The sequence below is a fragment of the Echinops telfairi genome, unplaced genomic scaffold (assembly GCF_000313985.2).
Source record: "Echinops telfairi isolate 266 unplaced genomic scaffold, ASM31398v2 ScPeMD7_7424;HRSCAF=8462, whole genome shotgun sequence".
Classification (NCBI taxonomy): Eukaryota; Metazoa; Chordata; class Mammalia; order Afrosoricida; family Tenrecidae; genus Echinops; species Echinops telfairi.
This window is the reverse complement of record NW_022111324.1, coordinates 50,423,191-50,428,920: the sequence shown is the minus strand read 5'-3', so window position 1 is coordinate 50,428,920 and position 5,730 is coordinate 50,423,191. Positions and strand designations below refer to the sequence as shown.

General features: G+C 42.8%; 1 protein-coding gene and 1 pseudogene across 1 annotated transcript in view; both read left to right on the top strand.

Moving 5' to 3' along the window:
* Window positions 1–5,730, top strand: part of RBBP5 (RB binding protein 5, histone lysine methyltransferase complex subunit) — a 47,620-nt gene that overhangs the window by 1,053 nt on the left and 40,837 nt on the right. The gene's annotated exons all lie outside the window — the stretch shown is intronic.
* Window positions 4,301–5,730, top strand: part of LOC123522567 — a 3,318-nt pseudogene continuing 1,888 nt past the window's right edge.

The following is a 5,730-nucleotide window of genomic DNA, read 5'->3' as shown; positions in this document are numbered from 1 at the left end:
CTTAAAAAAAAAAGAATTAACTACTTGTGGTGGTAGTAGTGATGGTGGTGAGGTAGAAAGTTAAGTAAAAAATGATGGGAGCTAGTTAGTTATGGTGTTAACAATGTTTAAGGGCTGTGGGAAAGATAGCTTTCTTTGCCTCCCGAGTGACACTTAAAATTGTGGATCTGGGGTTCAGGAGGCCCATATGAAATCATCTTACAGGTGGACTAATGGTAGCTTTCTGAGTAGAAGACATAGCCAAGGGATAAAGTGAACGGGCAGAAGAAAAAATTGCTTAGTACCCAATTTTTGTTAATTAACTATGTAGGGAGTGAGAGGAGGAATAATCATCAGATATATGTAATAGTAGCTACAATTAGCTGACAGTCATAGTCCTTAATATGAGCTAGGCATCGATTTAAGTACCTTTCCACTATTTATCAACATAGATGTAGAGGAGGATACAGTTTGGTGTGGAAGTGATAGAAGTTCATTGTAGAACGGTGAGGCTGAAAACTGAGAAAGTGCCACCCTATTTTTCCCTTAGGCAGCTTGAGGATCCTCAGTAGCTTTGACCGAAGGCGGACTCCATTGGGTTTAGTAAGATATGAGGGTTGAAATGGAGGCAAATGACTGATACACAAAAAAGTTATAATTAAAGGAAAGGTGACAGGCTAAAACCTGGAAAGAGATAACAAGATGTTTTTTTCTTCCTGAAAAGAAAAAAAAAATTAATTATTAAAGGAAAGGTGACAGGCTAAAACCTGGAAAGAGATAACAAGATTTTTTTTTCTTCCTGAAAAGAAAAAAAAAATTAATTATGGTTTAGGCCAGAGCAGAGGAGTTTCCAATTTGGCATTTGATACAGATTGTTCTGTGACTTTGGTTGCAGTCAGTTTCTGTTAACACCGTGAGTTCCTTGTTTCTGTTTCCCCCCGTTTTCTTGCCCCTTGCTGCCTTCTTTGTTCTGTTCTGAGACTATCCTTTATAGGCCTTTGATATGACTGACACGTGATCTCTGGGAGTGGCTTCAGTTCCAAGTTAGAAAGGTGTTTAAGGGCCACTGTCTCAGGAGTTCCACTGGCCTCTAGCAGATCAGCAAGTCTGGGCATTTTTATAAATTTGAATTTTGTTCTCCTTTTCTCTCTCACTTTATCTAGTACCTTCTATTGTGATTTTTGTTCCGAGCTGTCGGTGGTTGTAGGTGGGCACCATCTAGTTCTGGTGGTCTCAGGTTAGTAGAGAGGTTCATGTGGTCCAGAACCCAAAGGTTCCAAAGGTCCAGTCACCACTTACTTTTGAGATTGGTCTTAGCTCTCCAGTCCATGATCTCAGTCCTGGGGAGGCATTTGGCTGTGACTAAGAGGTTTCCTGACTGTGCTCCTGGTGTGCTCTTTTATATACATGGGTATGAGTGTATATCTATCTCTTTATATCTGCAAATAAGTCTGTAGGAATGCTGCTGCTAGCCATGTATGTGCAAGTGGATGGTCCCCGTATGCCCTCCCACCCCTGTGCGTCTACTTGTGTATGCATTATTGTTTATTATTGGTGTTGCTGTTAAGCAGTAGTATTTCGTTATTGCTTTTCACTCGTGTTTCCTTTTCAGAAGCTTCCTTTGTCTTGGTTATGCTGTGCTGGCTTCCCACATATTGTATAGTTTCACCCTTCACCAAAGTTAGCACATGTCTGCTGTCTAGTTCGTGATTTCCCCTCCTAAACAGTCCCCATCCCTGGTATCAAAGAATGCTGCTTTCTCTGGGTAAATTATTTCTTGACTCTTTATAATAATGGTGTCATACAACATTTGACCTTCTGTGATTGGCTTATTTTGCTCGTGTGCATAACGTCGTCCTCCAGGTTCATCCATGTTCCAATACTTTAAAGATTTACCCAATGCAATACCTGATTTACTAAGAGATTTTATCAGAAAAAGATGTTAGGTTTTCTTTTTCTTCCCCATGTACTTGTATCTTCATATTGCAGATCCCGTCTTTGAAACCCACAGGGGTCGCTATAAATCAGCATTGCTTATGACAATGAGGGAGAGATTCATGAAGAGTGTTGGTCTATAATTTTCTTTTTTAGTGATGTATTTGCCTAGTTTTGGTAGCAGAGCTCTGCTGGCTTTGTATGAATTTGGGAGTATTCCCTCTCTAGAATAATTTGAGTAGGATTAGGGTTAATTCTTCTTGAATGTTTGGTAGAATTCTCTAGGGAAACCATCTGGGCCAGGGCTTTTAGGTTGGTGGGATTAAAATGTTTCGTCTTAATCATCAAGAGCTCATTAGTTTCTTCTCTTGTTAGGATCTGCTCAGATTCTCGACTGCAGTTTGTTAGTTTAGGTAAGTAGGATGTTTCTAGACAAGTGTCCCAAGTTTCCAAATTTGTTGACGTAGTTCATAAATGCTCTATTGTAGTCCTTTGTATCTCAGTTAGTTCTGCTGTAATGTTGCCTGCCTCATTTGTTACTTTGTTACTGGCATCTCCACATTCTTTTTAGGAGAGTGAAAGTTAGGAAGGCAGAGTTAGCAGGGTTAGATGGTTAAGAAGACTGGTTCAAAAGATTTAAATCATTTGTGAAAATGATTCTGAGTTTTAAAGCAAGGAAGTTAATGATGGCTATCAGAAGGACCAGAAGTGATGTGATTATGGGAACAAATTAAAAGACATCTGCTGATTTTACTTCAGTGACCACTCCTAAAGACCTTGCCGTGTCGGGCAGAGTGCACTGGGGATACAAAGTTAAATCAGACAGAGTTTTTAAGATACACTTCACCACAACGAATAGAAAGCTATTTTGTATCACAGCTCATTATGCATATATATATACACATACTACTATTATTTCTTGAAATTCTATTTGCTTTTGGACTTACCTGCCCTCTTATATGAGGAGGCTTCAAAAAGTTGATTAGAAAATTCCATATCTTTTCATTCCATTTCCCCTCAGACTTTCTAAAGAGTATTTTCTACCTAGTAAAACAGTGTTCAGCTTGCTACGTTGTTTCTTTATGGTTTGAATGTTAACAGTTTGAAATAAGGCACAGGCTTTGTCCTGTATGAGACAAACACAAAACAAGTAACGTTTATAATGCAGAAGTGGAATAAAAGAACACATAATGGGAATGCAGATCTTGGAGCGCTAGAGTTAGATTTTGTGTGTGGGTGTGGTGGAGTTGGCAGAATTTGGGGATGACTTTAGTTGTGGTTACAAATTGGGCTTGCAAGGTCAGCAATTCAAACCACCAGCTACCCTCTGCTTCTTGGAAGAAATAAGGGGCTTTCTCCTCCCGTGAAGACTTACAGTCTCAGAAACTCACAGAGGTGGATCTTCCCTGTCCTGCAAGGCTGCTGTGATTTCGCATCAACTGGATGGCAGTGAGTTTTACAGAGGAAATGCCGTTCACTGGAGACCTTCAAGTTGCAGTTGGCTTTTTGCAGAGGAGCAAGTTCCACGGGGAGAAGGTCATTTCCAGCAGAGAGAACATGAGCAGAGGCTTTGGCATGAATGTGTGCGGCCATTAAGTTCCCATTTGGTGCTTCAGGCGGAGTGTGCAGAGTTGTACCAGGGGCTGATGGGAAAAGTTAGGGATTTAGTCTGTTTAGAAGGACAGTTTTTCAGCAAGTGAGTAACATGATGCGATTGGAGCCTTATAAAATGGACTCTGGCACCCTCCAGAAGGATTGATGGTGGGAAGCAAGCAAGAACAGGGCCAGGAAAATGTGATTGGGGTTGAACTGGGGAGACGTCAGTTAAGGAGACATCTGCAAGCCGCATTCCTCTGAAACAGTGGTGTTCTCAACCTTCCTGCAGAGTGGCTGGTGGGTTCAAACTGCTGACCTTGTGGTTAACAGCTGAGTGGTTAACTACAATGCCACCAGGTCTCCTTACCTATTAAGGGCTAAATAAAAAACCCACTACCATTAAGTTGTTTCTGATTCAGAATGACCCTGTGCAGGGTTTATGAGACCTGAAATCTTTATGGAAGCAAACAGCCTCATTTTTCTCTCACAAAGTAGCTAGAGGGCTTGAACTGCCAACCTTGCAGATAGTAGCAGCCCCGTGCCTAACCCACAGCACAATCAGGGCTCCTTTGCCTATTAGATAGAGGAGGCAAGATGAGTGCTGTTTCTGGAGATGACTGTTACAGCAGGGTGAGATTGGTTGGCAAGTTTAAAATAGTAGGAGCATTGGGAGAACTCTGCTGGAGCTCATGATGATCCGCTCTTTACGGAGGTGAATGTGAGGACATCCAGAGACTAGACCTGACTGCACGTTGTGGGAGTGGGAGGAAATAGGCTTGAGGGACCTGGAATGCTAAACAGCCTGGAGGGTGAGTTTTAATAGGAAGAGAGGGCAGGCACCTGAAGAAACTGGGGGAGTAAAATTGAACACTGCCTAAACTCAGATTTGAAAACCATCTGTAGACCACCAGGGCACTTAGCCACGTGTGAGAGGAACACAGGCTGGTAGGACTAGTGTCAGCAACACGAACACATTGAAGCCAAGGTGGTAAACTGAGGCTCAGGCACGCAGACCAAAAGTGTTACAAGTCTCAGAGTCTGAAGAGTGAGGCTGTGCTCCATGCAGGATATGAAGGGCACGTCAATCTCCCTCTTGGGCCAGGTGATGTAGCAGCAGGTCTATTCCCTGAACACTCCACCAATAATCTTCCTTGAGCCCACCATGGGCATTGTAGGCAAAGGGGAACGGAGTACTTAATTTCTTATTTTGTTCCTGGCTTCTGTGGCCAAAAGGATGGTTTCTCAAAACAAATTGAATAAAGCAAACTTTGGCTGTTGCCACAAAAGACTTTTATTAGGTGGGGGATGCCAGATGGGTCACTTAGTTCATTTCTTTTGGTTGAATCACATTCCTTGGCCCTGAGGGAACTTGCACATGAAGTTAGTGATCTTTGAGGGTTTGGGGAGAAAGCAAAACGTGAGGAGAACAGAGATGGGCACATTTTGACTTTGAGTAAAGGGCAGATATGCTCTGCAAACCATAGACTAGTAACCTTGAGATCAGATCCAGGCAGGACTTTATAGACTTTTTAGTATAATTGCAGTTAAGATATGGTTTCTGGGTCAGATCCCAATTTAACCAGGTTCTAACTGGGTGAGCTGGAGAAGCGGCTTAACTTTTCAGCGTAACTTTCTTCCTCAGTGAAGTGGGATGTGCTGTAGTTACCTAGTGTTGCTATGCCAGAAGTAGCCACCAAAGATGTGTTCCCTCACGGCTTAGAGAGCTAGACGTCCCAACTCAGTTACCTACGCCAGGGGGAAGCCTTCCTTGGTCTGTTGACTCTGGAAAGTCTTGTTTCTCTCTCAATACCTGCGAGCCTGGTGTTCCTTTGAGATCCCCATGGGTCTTGGCATCCATCTGCTCCTGGGCTGAGCAGGTTCTCAGTGCAGCGGCACTTGTTCTACAAGATCAGTCCATTCCTCACTGTGTTTTTTGAGGTGGTAATTGGCTCCTTCCTTGCTAGCCTCCCTCTCCTTTTATCTCTTGGAAAATAGTTTCCCCAGGAAAACTCCTGGTATGTATTGGATCAGGGTTGGGACCTGAGTGAAAGTGTTGCATCCCCCTCTAATCCCTTATAACTGATTGACTGATTGCATCGTAGGGGTGTGGTTACATCATTATAACTGTCAGATTCATCGTTACATAAGTGCCAAAACACTGAGAATCCTGGACAGCCAAAGTGACACTTGCTGGGTGTGTGTGTGTGTGTGTGTGTGTGT